Source organism: Canis lupus, chromosome 34 (genome assembly GCF_003254725.2).
Source record: "Canis lupus dingo isolate Sandy chromosome 34, ASM325472v2, whole genome shotgun sequence".
Lineage (NCBI taxonomy): Eukaryota > Metazoa > Chordata > Mammalia > Carnivora > Canidae > Canis > Canis lupus.
The window spans coordinates 31,269,500-31,286,833 of NC_064276.1; the positions used below are offsets into that span (position 1 = coordinate 31,269,500).

General features: G+C 36.2%; 2 long non-coding RNA genes across 9 annotated transcripts in view; one reads left to right on the forward strand and one right to left on the reverse strand.

Annotated features, from left to right (window-relative positions):
- Window positions 1–17,334, forward strand: part of LOC112645912 (uncharacterized) — an 87,927-nt gene that overhangs the window by 20,876 nt on the left and 49,717 nt on the right. For 2 of the 4 annotated variants that reach the window (XR_004812056.2, XR_004812057.2), the window contains exons 2-4: window positions 861–941; window positions 8,956–9,104; window positions 11,005–11,063. This is a non-coding gene — a long non-coding RNA (uncharacterized LOC112645912). The remainder of the gene's footprint in view (window positions 1–860; window positions 942–8,955; window positions 9,105–11,004; window positions 11,064–17,334) is intronic. The other 2 variants (XR_003127319.1, XR_007408152.1) reach the window with 1 other exon arrangement.
- LOC112645914 (uncharacterized) overlaps window positions 15,367–17,334 on the reverse strand; it is a 313,664-nt gene continuing 311,696 nt past the window's right edge. Inside the window, exon 12 of one of the 5 annotated variants that reach the window (XR_007408158.1) lies at window positions 15,367–15,926. This is a non-coding gene — a long non-coding RNA (uncharacterized LOC112645914). Of the gene's footprint in view, window positions 15,931–17,334 lie in introns of all 5 variants that reach the window. The other 4 variants (XR_007408162.1, XR_007408166.1, XR_007408163.1 and 1 more) reach the window with 4 other exon arrangements.

Below are 17,334 nucleotides of genomic sequence, written 5' to 3' on the forward strand. Positions count from 1 at the left end.
TATTCTGTATGGACCCACTAGTCAGATTCTCCAGGAATCCTTTCATATTTTCCAAATACAATGATGTTTGCCATTTGAAGTATGTTTGAGTGGTATTTATTCACCTAGTTTATTTTTTTTTAAATTTTTAAAATTTTTTTATGATAGTCACACATAAAGAGAGAGAGAGACAGAGAGAGAGAGAGGCAGAGACATAGGCAGAGGGAGAAGCAGGCTCCATGCACCGGAGCCCGACGTGGGATTCGATCCCGGGTCTCCAGGATCACGCCCTGGGCCAAAGGCAGGCGCCAAACCACTGCGCCACCCAGGGTTCCCAATTTATTCACCTAGTTTAAAAATAAAACAAGTGAAATCATTCTATCCTAAGCCATTCAGTGGCAGCAGTAGTGTTTCTTTATTTTTGAAAAATTGTCACATATTATACCAAATGCAGAAGCATTGTATTTGCAGAACTAAAACCATTCCCTGGGAAGCAGCCCAAAGTTGGACTAAGGCTTTGTAATGTCAAAGCTCTAAATTAAACATGACATCTTGCTATTGACTTACCTGTCTCTTCCTCTAATTACAGATCTTTATATACTAATGACCGTAAAATAAAATCTGAAGCTATTCACTAGCAATGCCTTCTTGGGAGTCTTCTGCCTCCTAACATGAATGGTTATTTTCTATTTGCTTAGGTTCTGTTTTTTAAATTCTACTGTTCCATCTAAAGAAGATTCTGTATTGGATTTCCATTAAATTCTAACTGGTGATACATAATGAAAGGCCTTCTCCCATTCACCCTCATCTATTTTCATATTCCAGACTATTTCCCACCTGCTCATATGTTTATGTTCCAGTGTACTTTGTATCTCCCTCAGGCTCCATAAATCATCTCTGCAGTTCTTCTGTGGATACTGTGTTATGTAACATTTCTTGAGAGCAGTCAGGCCTCTCCCCAGGTGAGGCTATTTCTTTTTCCTCCTGGGAAACTTGAATATATTTTACTTGTTCTGTGACATTTTTATTTTACCCCTGTGTATGACTCTAAACCAGACTCAGAATTTTTACTCTCTTGAATCACATCTAGAAAATGTGATTAGAACTAACTTGAAAACACTTTTTAGAACCACGTAATGTTTCAACCTCAGACACCATGGTACATATTTAGGAGACTTTGCTGCTCTTCAGCTCACCAACATGTAGAAGATTTTTCATTTCACGTATAATTTGATGCTCCAAAATAGATACATAAATTATACACATTGTTTTCTGTGCACTTCCTAAATTTGTTTGATTTTATGGTATTTTCCAAGTTAATTTTTAGTTGACCTCTGATTCATTTGTATATAAATATTTTTTTGCTTGGCTATTCAAAGCACCCTTTGGATCATAAAAGCATTTGTAAAAATAATATGACTTCACAATACCAAATAAAAGCATCCCTGCAATTACTTTTATATAATATACTGATTTGCTTCCAAACTCCAAGTATATTTTCCCTTGTTACCTATTGCTGCTTGTTGCTACCTTTCATGTTGATTTTTTTCCCAACCATGTGTTGAAAGTTGAAGGATGCCCATTAAAAAGACATGTATTTATCATTTTAATAATGATACTGTACACCTTAAACTACTGACACTGAATGTTAATTGTACTTCAAGAAAAATATTTTACTTGGTTTTTACAAGTTGGAAATCAGTATCAGATGATGGTAAAAATGGAATAATAGGTCTAGTGTCCATAATTCAAGAACTCAGGTTCTCTGAAAGATATGGTGTAGGATATAGGGAATCTTGCATTTAGTCCTATATTGGTAGTTTGGGGAGCAAACTCAGAACTCACTACCCCGGCTTCTAGAGGTAAGTCTGGCTTCATATCCTGCTGAGTAAGTGATAATTTTCTAAGCCTTGCTGTCAATCTAGGGGTTTGATATGACCACTATTTGATAAATCATGCAGGTCTTCTCTTCTCTGGAATATTACAGACAAAAAGTAGACCCTATCTCTTCTGAATCCACTTCAGCCTCCCTTTTTTTATCATATATAGAATCACAATGTTTTCCTCTTTTCAAATAATTATGGCTTAGCCTTTCATGTATTGAATCTACAACTAGTAAAAAGAGAAGAAATAATAGTAAGTTACCATCAACAGGTTTTAAAAATTCCCTGCCTCAAATATTTCTATTATTTTGGACCATAATTATAAATGATAGAACAGAGGTTGTTGACTAGGTATTGTAAGCATTGGTTTTGAATATAATATTATGTAATTGGTTGGGTTGGGTTGGTTAGTTGTCTGCATGTATGCTTACACACGTGTATGTAAGCATTCGTGGTTGTATGTGTGCATTGTAGGAAATTCTTTTTATGACCAGAAAAAAGACTGAAATATTATTTCAAATAAAGTCTCAGAGTTTTTATTTTCACATCTGAAAATCCCACACCAGTACGTTCATTCCCAGGAAGTTTCTGGAAACCCTCAAGTGGCCTCCAAAATTTAGTAGTGGAGCATTGTCTGACCCAAGGAAGTTCTCATATATATCTCACCCTTAGGAAAACTAGTATGTCAGCATGACTTTAAGCTTGTTATAAATGCAGAATTCCGGGATCCCTGGGTGGCGCAGTGGTTTGGCGCCTGCCTTTGGCCCAGGGCACGATCCTGGAGGCCCTGGATCGAATCCCACGTCGGGCTCCCGGTGCATGGAGCCTGCTTCTCCCTCTGCCTGTGTCTCTGCCCCCCCCCCCCCTCTGTGACTATCATAAATAAATAAAAATAAAAAAAAATGCAGAATTCCTGGGGTGCCTGGGTGACTCAGTTGATAAGTGTCCAACTCTTGATTCTGGCTCCAGTCATGCCCTTGGGGTCTTGAGATAGAGCCCCATCTCAGGCTCAGCATGGAGTTTGCTTGAGATTCTCTCCTTTTCCCTTTACCCCTGCCCACTCCTCTCTCATGCACGTTCTCTCTCTCTAAAATAAATAAGTAAATACAATCTTTACAAAAAGAAAAGAAATGCAGAATTCCTAGACCTATGTCAAACTACTGAATTAGAGGCTACGTTTTAACAAAATTCCCAAATGGTATGGGTGCACAGTAAAATTTGAGCATTCTGGTCTAAACAAGGTGCTCTATAAATTAGAAATATTTCTGTCTGACAAATTCTGTGAGAGACTAAACAGTGATACCTTTTGTGCTAATTTTTTTGTTTTTATGTTTTTGTTTTTTTGGTATACTTGGCCAAATGAGATAAAAGAGAGAGGCCCAAGCATCAGAAATAGCTAATGCATGTTTTATGGCTGAAGTTGAGACATGTGCTCATCCATACACTGCTGCATTCAATTCCAACTGAATTTCATGGCTTAGTAATTTCCTTTCCATCTGTATAGAGAATGAACAATCTTGATTTTTTAAGACAAATAAACACTTAATGAAGGGCTATACAATGGGTTATTATTTCTTATCATATTCACACTGAGATTTTGAAGATTTGAAGTCACTGTCCAGGGCTCTGTAAATTTCTTGAATTTCTCAGTGCTCTATGAATGTGAAGCAATAGTAGCAATTAACTTTAAACTTAGGGATTTGTGCTAAAAAAAAAAAAAGAAGGAAACTGACAATTTCAAAGCATTGCATCTGTGTGCACATGCAATCTTTAGAAAGAAACTAATATTTTAGTATTTCGCTACTACAAAAACCTGCTCAGTGCTAATTTAAATTCATGATAGATTCATTGTGACAGAAATATTTTTAAAAATCCTCATCACAAAAAAAAAAATCCTCATGACAAGAAAAAAAATTCTCCTCACTACTCACTATGGTAATCAGAATACATTATGTGATCTGTTCAGTAGAAATGCAGGAGGCAAAATCATCATTACAGTTTACTCACTAACTCCTATCCTGAAAATCCATTAATTACACATTTTATTTCTCATTCATTAGCGGCCACTGACTATAAGTTCTAAGTAATTCATAAATACACGTATTGGGGTGCCTGAGTGGCACAGGCGATTTAAGCATCCTAGCCCACTCTTGGTTTCAGCTCAGATCATGGTCTCAGGGTCTCAGGTCAGATCCAGCTGGAGCCCAGTCTGGCATGGAGTCAGCTTTAAATTCTCTCCTGTTTTTGTCCCTCTCCATACCCACCTCCATGTGGACACTCTCTCTTTCAAAATAAATAAATAAATAAAGTATATTTTTTAAAAGGATAAATATATGTATCAACAAAAAGAACTTTTTTCCAATAAACATTTTCTGTATGAAGAGCTCAAACCTTAAAAAATATATTTATCATGAGTACGTAACAAGCAAGTGTCCTCGGGCATTTTAAATGAAAGGAGTGAATTGATCATACAATTAATTCTGGCTTACTGAATGGAGACTTGCTATTTTTATGGATGAAACCCATGGTGTTGTTTTCAGTTTCCTCTTCTTTCTTTCCTCCATGCTCCTGCTCTCCTCTTCACTTTCTCTCATCACTCTTTTCCTCTTGCTTAGACACAGACACAGATAACATATATACTGAAAAATGTTTCTAGTACCATTGACTAGAGCTCAGAAGAGGAATCCTAATTACTTAAGTATATTATGTAAGAATGTGTGTTTCTTTAATGTATGGGTAAGAGAGGAATATTAAATTGTGCATGTTATTAGAAAACCTATTGCTTTGCCGTTATTTATAGATCTTGAAGTAACATTGATTCAAGAAGGGGAAAAATACAGGATTAGCTTTATCATTACAAATATCCCACTTTGCACTGTGCCTAGATATCATATATTGCAAGAATGATTAAGTATACCAATATGGTGATTACTTTGGGTGTAAGTTTTGCTTATTTACAACATTAAACTCTGTTTACTGCCTACGTAAGGTTGCTTCAATTCACATATTTGGAAGATAAGGAATTCTTCTTCTGACTAAATTTTGCTCTCTCCAGAACTCTGGCTTGCATTATTTACCCTCAAACATTTTCTTATAACATACTTCTTTTCTTGTTTGGTTATAAATGTAGTAAGGAGAACAAAGTATTTAAAGAGCTGTCAGCGAAAGGATATTACTATTAAGAAGAGATCTCATGTTTTGTTTTGTTTTTTGAAAAACCATCTTAGAACTCAGAAGTATGAAAATAAACACCCCAGAGGCAATTGTGAAGGAAGGGAAGGTAGCAGAAATAATAGAATAGTGAGGGATCTGAGTAGAAGGAAGAAGCATGTCCAGAATGAATCAAAGAAGAATAAACTTGTTGCTCAAAATGCATTTTTTTTTCCAAAATGCATTATGTTATATCACTGATCACCTCTCAGGTAAGTGCGGTTTGTAGACCAGCCACATAAGCTCTGGCTTCCCGCTAGACATGTGGAATCGTGGGGCTGATTTTCAAACTTATTTGAAAATATTCTCTCGGGGTAGGATCCAGGAATCTATGTTTTAACGAGCTTTGCAGGTGATACACATCACATTTCTAGAACTGTTGTGCTGGATTCTGAACACTTCAAGGTTATTCACCATTTGTATCAAATATCTAGAATTGCTCCTACCACATAGTAGACAATCAGTGAACGTTTCTTGAAAGAAGGAATTGCAGGGAAAGAGTGCTATATACTACGCTTCAGTCACTGTGCAGGAAACCAAAACATTCATGGTAAAACAGATACAGACATTTCACTCTGGGTTGCTATGGCCATCTAGTATGTGTTCACACTCCCTACTGTTTCTTGCACTAAGAATTCATTTTTGTGGGGTGTCTGTGAAGTGTGGAAACATAATTTTTTTTTTCTAGATCAACCTCATGCTTGATGGCACGATGGAGCTGCATTCATATCTCCCGACATTAGGGACAACCTATACATTGTACCCAGACAGGTACACCTGAGAGGAGCTTGTATTGTGTTGCTCGGTGTAACACAATGTAACATAGTGTCTCCACTAGCTTGACAGTACTGCTTTCTGTCATTCAGCCTTTGCTCCTCCATCCAGTACATTCCATGAATACTCTCAAGTATTTTCAAGTCTTGTTCTTAATTCATGTGACATTTTTACAGCAGTTAACTATCTATGCCAAAGAGTCGAGTAAAGAAAATGACAATATGATTAAAAAATATTTTTATAAGTATCCTAATTGTTTTTCAAGCACTAGTTGAGTTATTATTTTTAATCAGTGTTTCACATAAGGAAGACATAGTGATTATCCATACTCTGGGAGTAAGGGAGACTATGAATAATTGAGATGCATGAATAATTATGGTCCACTGATATCACTACATTCTATACAGCCATGTGTTCGGTTGTTAATACCCAGAAATCAATGGCTATTCCAAATTTTAGTTCCTGCCTCTGTCCATCCCTGTGTACGGATATTTGCCACAAATGATGTAATTCAAACTCGGGCACCAAATTCAATCAAAGTCAAAGAAGAAATGTACCAAAGGAAAAGAACACTTTTCACAAATTCTATAGCTAGCCTCTAGGTTAAGGGCTTGCTTCATAAGCACGCACGCATTCATCCATTTCTATGAATTATGCAGTATTAAATTAGTTTCGGTGCTGTATCCAAAGCTGAGTAACAAAGAGAATCAAGAACTTTTTCTTAGAGCGCTCGTTCTCAGCGGGGGCGATATTGCACCCAAGGGAGCAAAAACCAGTTCCTGAACAGTCTTCCTCTTTGTTATATATAAAGCACAGGAATATATAGAACATGTAAACAAATGTATACATATGATCTATGGTATTAAATTTTCATGTGGGATTATTGGAAAAAAGAAATGTCTAAAATGGATCCATGGGAGTGATTATGAAAAAAAGAGAGTTGAGAAATGGTGAATTGAAGGAGAGTGAAACGCAGTACTAGCAGTTGTAACTCTAGAATGTCTACATTATGGGGAGGGGAATCTTCAAAACAATAATCTGATTAGAAATAGGACAAGGTTAGGAGGTGCTTGCAGACAAGAGTTAGGACACTTTGCTTGAAGTTTTATTCCATTTATACATGGTGGGAGCCAGAATTCTAACGGCGTCCTGACTCCTGGCATATGTGGCTTCTATAATCCAATCCTTTGAGTGTAGGCAGGAGAGGCAAATACAATGGTGTTAGCCCTCTGATTAGATTCCATGGCGAAGGGAAAGGCATCTGCATATGGAATTAAGGTCTCACATCAGCTGACGTTGAGTCAATCAAAAGAAGGGTTCTGCTCAATGGGCCTGCCTGATTGTACGTGGTCTTTAAAAGATGCTGAAGCATCAAAGACACTGTCCTGGTCATCCTGAAGACAGCAAACGACCATTTTGTGAATGTCCTATGAAAAGAGATGACCTCAGGACCTGAGGATCTCACTTCCACCACTGCAAGGAAGTGAATTCTCTCAACAACCACAAAAGCTGAACTTTACGGTCAACTAATATTCGATAAAGGAGGAAAGACTATCCATTGGAAGAAAGACAGTCTCTTCAATAAATGGTGCTGGGAAAATTGGACATCCACATGCAGAAGAATGAACCTAGACCACTCTCTTGCACCATACACAAAGATAAACTCAAAATGGATGAAAGATCTAAATGTGAGACAAGATGCCATCAAAATCCTAGAGGAGAACACAGGCAACACCCTTTTTGAACTTGGCCACAGTAACTTCTTGCAAGATACATCCACGAAGGCAAAGGAAACAAAAGCAAAAATGAACTATTGGGACTTCACCAAGATAAGAAGCTTTTGCACAGCAAAGGATACAGTCAACAAAACTAAAAGACAACCTACAGAATGGGAGAAGGTATTTGCAGATGACATATCAGATAAAGGGCTAGTTTCCAAGATCTATAAAGAACTTATTAAACTCAACACCAAAGAAACAAACAATCCAATCATGAAATGGGCAAAAGACATGAACAGAAATCTCACAGAGGAAGACATAGACATGGCCAACACGCACATGAGAAAATGCTCCGCATCACTTGCCATCAGGGAAATACAAATCAAAACCACAATGAGATACCACCTCACACCAGTGAGAATGGGAAAATTAACAAGGCAGGAAACCACAAATGTTGGAGAGGATGTGGAGAAAAGGGAACCCTCTTACACTGTTGGTGGGAATGTGAACTGGTGCAGCCACTCTGGAAAACTGTGTGGAGGTTCCTCAAAGAGTTAAAAATAGACCTGCCCTACGACCCAGCAATTGCACTGCTGGGGATTTACCCCAAAGATACAGATGCAATGAAACGCCGGGACACCTGCACCCCGATGTTTCTAGCAGCAATGTCCACAATAGCCAAACTGTGGAAGGAGCCTCGGTGTCCATCGACAGATGAATGGATAAAGAAGCTGTGGTCTATGTATACGATGGAATATTCCTCAGCCATTAGAAACGACAAATACCCACCATTTGCTTCAACGTGGATGGAACTGGAGGGTATTATGCTGAGTGAAGTAAGTCAGTCGGAGAAGGACAAACATATGTTCTCTTTCATTTGGGGAATATAAATAATAGTGAAAGGGAATATAAGGGAAGGGAGAAGAAATGTGTGGGAAATATCAGAAAGGGAGACAGAACGTAAAGACTGCTAACTCTGGGAAACGAACTAGAGGTGGTGGAAGGGGGGAGATGGGCAGGGGGTGGGGGTGAATGGGTGACGGGCACTGAGGGGGCACTTGACGGGATGAACACTGGGTGTTATTCTCTATGTTGGCAAATTGAACACCAATAAAAAATAAATTTATTAAAAAAAAAAAAAACCCACACAAGCTTGGAAGAGGTCTGGTGAGGAGGTGCAGGCCCAGCTTAGGACCAGATGGCAGTCTTCTACGACCAGAGAAGACCCAGCTTAACTGTATCTGCACGCCTGACTCAGGGAGATGGGCAAAAAATAAGTGGGTGTATTTTTTTAAGCTGGTGAATTTGAAAGAATTTGTGAGACAGCTATAGAAAACTAATACACATTCCAGGAACACAATTTTTATTTAAATTTGTGTTATTTGATGCAGATTTGGAGGCTGATATGATACTAAAACCTACCGACCACACCTGAGCTCTCACTGATAAGAAAGAAGTTTTATGGAAGAAAAATACAGGGTTAGAAGTGAAGTGCTCCTCATCCTTTTGAGAATGAGCTAGGATGAACATTCTTCTAATGGTAATTTCAAATGGGCTTTTTTTTTTCATGTGAAAATTCATATAGTATTTGAAATTTAAAAGTATGCTTTTGTATACTTCAACTTTTCTGTCTTTCAACCTAAGGTAGGTATTATTAAGTAGACTCGAGAATGGGGATTAGTAGCAACTATACAACCAAGTTGATTAATCCAAGTAGACCTGGTGCTTTAGTAGTGGGAACAAAATCTAGAGCCGTGGTCTTCTGAGGGCTTTAGATCTCTTTCTCCAACACGTTCCTGTTTCTGTCCCATCCTAGTGGTGGTTTATTTATTCATTCAAATCCAGCCTTGTGATATTGCTTATCAGAACATTGCATTTTCAGAGAAGTTAATTAAGATTTTTTGCTGTTGTAAAGGTAGATAAATAGGCATGCCTGGAATAAGTATAGACATCTATGTTTAGTACTTGTACTTTATGATAAGTGTTGTTAATTCTTTTAACATGGCTCTGGCCAAAATATCTTTTATTCAAACTTCAATTGAAAACTGACATATCCTACTGTAGTGGCTCCTTCACAAGGTAAAAAAAATTGATTCTTTATTCGGTTTCATACCTGTAAATAAATTGTTAAGAAGCTCTATTCTGGGAAGTTTCTCTTTTCTTAAAAGTAATAAAGAAACTGGTAAATATTTGCACCTTTCTCTGACATGGAGAGAAGCCCCATATTCTGTGAACAGAAGGAATCCATTTACTTGTCAATATTTAATACATTCCTTTACCAAGTATTACAATTACTTATTTTTCTCAAAAATTTTTTTGTGTCCATATATCCTCAACTCCTGAATTTTGCGTTATATTTCACATAGTTTACGCTCACCTTTCAACTTTGAGAAATGCTTCTATTTCTGCTGTGAAGTTAATTCTGAAAAATTGAAAAAAGATCCCCACATAAGCCTGGTATCTTTTAAGCTTATTTATAACTTGCACATAGCAATGCCACTTTCAGCCCCTCTTGAATTCTCTCCTGTACAAATGCCTGGGGAATATCGAGCTACCACAGTACGTACTGCGTCCCTTTGAAAGATTTTGAGTCAACCAGGATAAGCAGATACTATATTCACAGCTTTGATAAGTGCCTCTGTAGAGGCATTTGAAAGCAAAAAGATCCTGTTCTAGCATGTCTCCAAGTGGGATCACAGGATGCAGAACTACAGGACTACAGACTGTAGAAAATTATTATAAACATCACTTATATCAAAGGCAAAAACTTGTTGAGAATTTGAATTTACATCTGGAAACACATGAGCTTTGATATATGGCAACTTCAGCTTCATAGAAATTTTAGATATGTCATGCTTCTTCCCCTTAAAATTATTCCACTCGCCTTCTCAATAAATATATACACAGACAAGTTTTGTATTACAGGTGTACCTTGTTTTATTGTGCTTGGCAAATATTGTTCTCTGCAAATGAAAGTTTGTGGCAACCTGTGTCAATCAAGTCTATATAGGTACAAAGGCTCACTTCGTATCTCCGCATCATGTTTTGGTAATTCTCACAATATTTCAAACATTTTCATTATTATTATATTTGTTATGATCACCCGTGCTCAGTGATTATGAGTTGTTGAAAACTCAAATGATGGCTAGAATTTTTTAGAAACTAAGGATTTTTAATTAAGATATATACATTGCTATTTTAAACTTAATGCTATTTATTGCGCACTTAATAGACTCTAGTACAGTGGAAATATAACTTTTACATGTACTGGGAGACCAAAAAATTAATTCAACTTGCTTTATTACAGTATTCACTTCATTGCAGTGGTCTGAGATTGAACCTGCAATATCTTTGACGAATGCTTGTAGTTTCCAATTGCAGATATGACAAATTACCATAAACTTAGTTATTTGAAACAACAAAAATTTAATCTTTTACAGTTTTGTAGGTGACTTGTCTGACATGGACCTGACCAGACCAGAATCAAAGTTCTGTCAAGGTTAGTGGTTTCTTGCTTCTTAGATTCTAGAGAATACCAGCACTCTTTGGTTCCTGGCAATATCACTTAATCTCTGCTTCCATTATCAACATCATCTTTTTCTCTCTCTGATCTGCTTGACTCTTATAAAGGACCCTTCTGATTAAATTAGGCCCACCGAGATCATTTTCTCATCTCAAAATCCTTTTCTTAATCCTAACTGCAAAGTTTCTTTTGCTATATAAAATAACATTTACAGGTTCCAGAGATTAGGATAAGGACATCTGTGGGGTCATTATCCAGTCTACTCCCGGTACTGAAGGTCGAGTTCATGAGAAGAGTGGGAGTCACCATTTTAATTTTTTTAAAAGATTTTATTTATTTATTCATGAGAGACACAGAGAGAGGCAGAGACACAGGCAGAGGGAGAAGCAGGCTCCATGCAAGGAGCCCGACATGGGGTAATCCAGGGCCTCCAGGATCAGGCCCTGGGCTGAAGGCAGGCACTAAACCACTGAGCCACCCAGGCTGCCCGGGAGTCACCATTTTATGATCAGCAAAAAAGAACCCAACAATGATAAATGCTTGGAGGAGGGATGCTGTTTTGGAATTCACTAGGGAGCCTGCTGCTTGGGTAAATGGAAGGGGGAAATACAAGACCTTCCCCCTGAGTATGAGTTGGAGATCATGAGTGTCAAGAGTTGTTCATCTGATTGTTATAAAAGCATTGTTTATAAAGAAAAGTGGTAGGGATCAGAAACTAGGTTCATTTTTCACTTAACTGCAATACTATATACAGGCCATATGATTTCTGGTCATGTGAGGTGAAGTGTTGATGTGACTTCAATGCATACCTCATTAAAACATGGTCATGGAATCTTGAAGAGCCTTCTGGTGATCTTACAGTCTCTGGTGATGCCAGGAGCTCTCTTCCAGGATTTGGAGTGCTTCAATTTCCACAGAGTTATCAAATACATGAAATAGCAAGAACAGAAAGACATTTGAACCCAGGCAATGTGGCTTCAGGACTGATATTTTTAAGTTAATGACTGACACTATAGTGTCTACATGACACTTCACCAAACTTCATCAAAATCTACCTCTAAAATTCTTGTTAGGATTACAAGAATTCTATTAAAAAATCAGTTATACATTAGTTAAAAGGACTAATGTGCAAAATGAATGAAGTAATGATAGTGACACAATTGACAAAGAATATAAAATATCTAAATATGATGGCCAACTGTCACCAAAGCAAACAGCTCTGTGGATAACTGAGCCTTCCATGTGAGAGCACAGATAGCTCTCTAGGACTGATGTGGCCAGGAGCCAGATCTTCTTCATTCTCTGGTTCTGCCCTCTTCTTTCATAGGGATCCCCCTATAGGCTTCTTCACTCTATGCAGATTCATTATTCCACATTATTTCAACAAATATTTATTGAACGGTCAGAGTAATAGAATCAGCGTCATCACGGAGTCAGAAAATTGAACAGCAAACATGGATCTGAAAAATACTTTTTATTACAATTGTGATAAAGGATACAAATACCACCACAAAATATCATTCTTGTATCCTAACTGAAGTGATAATTGCAGAAATTGGGCAGCTTAGGTGGCTCAGCGGTTTAGCGTCTGCCTTCAGCCCAGGGCATGACCCTGGGGTCCTGGGATCGAGTCCCACGTCGGGTTCCCTGCATGGGGCCTGCCTCTCCCTCTGCTTGTGTCTCTGCCTCTCTCTCTCTCTCTATGTGTGTGTCTCTCGTGAATAAATAAATAAAATCTTTAAAAAAATAATTCTATAAATTATTTGATGTACAAAGGTCGCTTAAGATCTTAGAATTTGTATTTGTACTATGCACACCATATTGACGACCTCCATATTGCTTTAGATATATCTTGAGACATGCTCAAATTATTACAAATATAATTTGTCTCAAATATAGAGACACTCTACAAAGTTACCTCTGCCTTCAAATGTTATCAGAAATCCATAAAAGGAGTCTTGAGGTTAAGCCAAGCTAATCTTAAAGGTTAAGAAAATTGTAGCTGGTTAAAAATAATACCATGGAGTTCCAAAAACAGTTCTCTTATTGTCACAATTCCCTTCTCTCCACACTCACTGCTTAACTACTAAAGGCTCTGCCATTTTCGACCTGGCTCCACCTCTCCCAACTATCTATCTGAACATGAAAATTCCACACCTGCTTTTCCCAGCACTCGATTAATACAACAAAAGTAGGTTTGTTCTTGGGCATTTTGTCTCTAGAATGTCAATGTGTAAATCTACTATGACTGAGATTCCAAGCGAAGGGGGCTATTTTTGAAAGGCTTCTGGTTCTCAGCTCACCAACGTACCATTTCTGCTAGTGCTTCTTACTGTTAACGACCTAGTCTTCTAGTAGAATTTATTTCTGTCCCTATTACATTTCATTTAGCGAAGAAAATTCCAGTAAAATGTGCTAAGTCCTAAATGACAGGTGGAGTATGATTTCATAGGCCTCCTGAAATTTATGTGGGCAGTATTAAAATTTCTTGGCTGCATGCTGTCCAGATTATCTTTATTGAGCAAGAGCACTTTCTTCTGTAGTTGATTATTATTACTCAATTGTCCTCTAGCGACAGTATCAGGCTTTAAAAGCATAGATATACTTGCTAGAACATGCCTGCTTGCTCTTGGGGTTTTGCAATTTGAGAGTTTATGTTTTTGTTTACAAAAATTATAAGTTTTAGTTTCAATACATGTTATTATTACCATGCTATTAAAGTTGTCAAGCAATATCCTTTTTAATTTATTTTTATTCCCTCCAATTTATTTTCCCCTATTTTGTAACAGATCCCTATGTCCCTAGTAAAGTATTAAAAGTAGATTTTGCTATATTTATCATGATTACAGAAACAGAAAATACCATAATGACTATAAAAAAGTTAAAGCCAGTCCACGGTGGCTAATATTATGGGCCCTGGTTATAAATACCAAAAAATCAATCTAGCAGAAAGGGAAAAGCTAGGATTTAAAGCAAGCTGCTTCTATGGGCTTTCCCCTCAATTAAAATAGCTCAGTGCATCTTAAAAGAAAATAGTTAAAGAGCTATGGATTATGAAAAAAAATAAGTGCTCCAGATATCTTTTGTAAAAATAAATTTAATTTTTCTTTTTGAGCTAACACCCTATGTTATATCAGATATCTCAAGCAGCAGACCAAAGAGAATATTTCAATTTATTTTGGTAACATTTCCTTGAAATTATTTTGCAGTTAAGAACTTGACTTCATATTATTTTCTGACTACTAAGTAGGACACTGTCATCTTTTGAAAGTAAAAATTTATATTAAATTGACCATGTAAGTTAGCAGAGGCTCATAATGGCAAAGATTGCTTCCAGAGAATGATTTCTCAGATGCTTTGTAATTCCTGCACTGAATGTTACCATCTGAAAGTAACACTATGAAAGGAAATATATTTCTAAAGATGTGAGGGATTACCTTTATATTTCTAAAAGACAAAAACATGATAAAACTCTACCTGACAAATAAGCTGCATGTGTAATTTTAAGATTTTAATAAGATACATTTCTCATGTTATTCAAGATTTGGGGTAGTCTCTCTCTCTCTCTCTCTCTATCTATATTCTTGCATGTGTTTAAGAATGAATCCTGAAAAGGGACCATATTTTCCACCTGATTTTTTTCTAGTAAGGCAGTTGTTTTCTGTAATTTATGTATTGCTCATTGTGGAATCTGGGATTTGATTGTATTCTACACGTGACTTAATAAGTGGACCTCAATTGTTACATATGCTAGAAGATAAGAAAGTGCTGAGTTAGGGACATAGCACAGCAAGCAGCATGACCATCAGCATATTTGTGTCAGCTCACTCTGCCCCCAATTCTCTTTGGGGCAACATGAATGGCCAGGTTGCCATCCATGAAGCATTCATGTTACATACACTGTGGGGTTCTTCATAGTTGGGGAGCACTGACCTTTGGGAATTACTGCTTTTATATCAAGCAGTAAGTAAACCCAATTTTTATCTTGTAACACCTCACCTCTCAAGGTTGCTCACTACAAACACAATCCTGGGAAACAGCATAGGGAAAGAATTGCCAGAGGCTTGAGGCCCAAAGTGGGTTTCTAGTACTCATATGCTGCTCCTCATCCCAAATTAATAAACATAATTTAGACCAATTGCTTACACAGCTATAGTACACTTTAGAAGAAAACTTACAGTACTAGTGATGTAGTAGTGATATACAGCATATATTTTTTAATGAATTTTCCTGTTTTAAAAAACATGGAGTATGTGAAAACAATCAAAATTCCTATCGTGATTTTTTTAACAAAGTAATTGTTAAAATGATATAATATGTTCTCATAGTAGCCCAAGGTTTACAGGTAATTGAAAAATATAGTATTATGAAAACAGAGCTACTAAACAGACACTTCTCTCTTCATTTCTCAAAAATAAAAATATATCCTGGATGAACTTAAGGAGAAAATAGATAGTCAACCATCATACTTATAACATCTGTTTATTTGGATACAAGAGAGCTAGATGAAATTATATGACACTTTGGCACTATATTATTTCATATGTAATAAAAATATGCTAATTTTATAAACTTAAATATGATTTAAAAAGATATTCAGAGAGATACAACATGTTCTAAGAAACAAACATACAACTTTGTAAATTATTTTCCATACAATTTCAGGTAAGATGTAGGAAAATAAGTTTTATCCATTTTAATTTTGAAGAAGTTGAAGTTCAAATTATTTAAGTAGCCTATCTAATTTCTGGGACAGGACAGCTGCTTGCAGAAACAACAATCTTAAAATTGAATCGTTGAAGGGCTGCAAACCATAGCAAATCACATTATTTCTTCTTCCTGGCTTGAAATGAAAAGTATATAAGATCAGTATTATCCACATATTTTTGCTTATCTATCACTTACCGTATCAAATGACATATTAAAATCTACCGATTTTCTACAATCTAATAGTAATTGTCATTTTACATGTGTATGTCTTAACTTCACACTCAATGTATTAACTCCTTGAGAGTCAAAAACTTTTGAATTACAATTATTTACTGAAATATTGCATCATTTTTTATCCCCCATATGATTCTCCTTCAGTCTAAACTGGTTACTGGGCATCATAACTCCTTGCTTTGTGGGTTTGGAATGGGTTTAAAACAGAAGCAGTCAGGAGCCAAGCCTCTATATATTCTTTCTAATACTTAAATATATGCAAGGAATTCTGCTTAGCAAGAATATGGAAAAAGAATGAAAGAATATTTGGATATTGAGAAGGGAGTAGAAGCTCCAAAAAAACTGTGAAGGTAACATAGTCTATGGTCTCATTTCTACTTCTTTTCTTTTCTTTCTTTCTTTTTTTTTTTTTTATTAATGAGGTCTTTCCTGACCATTTTATTCAAATTGCTTACATGGTTTTTCTCCTTAGGCTTCTCTGTATTTTTCTGTATCAATTATTACTTTCTAACATACTGTATAATTTACTCATTGGCTGCATTGGTTGTAATTGTCTGTATTCCTCCATTAAAAAGCAAGTTTCATGAAGGCAAGCCTTTATTTTGTTCATAACTGATTCTTATTTTACCTAACTTCAAAAGTAAATGCTCTTTAAAAGGATGGCTGGCATTGCATAAATAAAGAATAAGAACATAAGAACACCAAAAAACAGAATTTTCTGGCTTGAGGGTGGGAAAGTGAAAGATAAATGCAGCTCACATGTAAAATTTTAATTCAGCAAATTTATAGAGGTATATGAACTGTATCCACTTATTTTATGAATCAATAAATAACTTTGAGTTTTTAATTAATTGGACTAATGGATGACATAGATGCAGTGTATGAATATTGTAACAGGTGACATTTACACTGATTAACAGGATAATTAAAGAATGTTAATAGTCACAGTGCATGAAAATGATTAACAATACACTACTTCATCCTTTTATATGAAAAGGAGGAATATAGCAAAGCTGCTATTCAAAAGATCAAAAAAAGAGGTCTATTTTTGTCAGACATATTTTAAAAATCCATTTTATCTGTAGTTTTCCTTTTCTTTTTCTATGAATATGCATTTTGTTAAAATAGAGAGAGAACTTGAATTTCTTTAAAATTGTGTGAGATCAGGGTCTTAAAAGCCTATAAAAGGCCAGTCCAAATATTTTGTAGTCACAAGGAATGAGCATATAAAAATTAAAGTGATAGTTTATTGAGACACATTTTCAGTATTCCCCCTTTAAATACATCTTACTATAATGAAAGT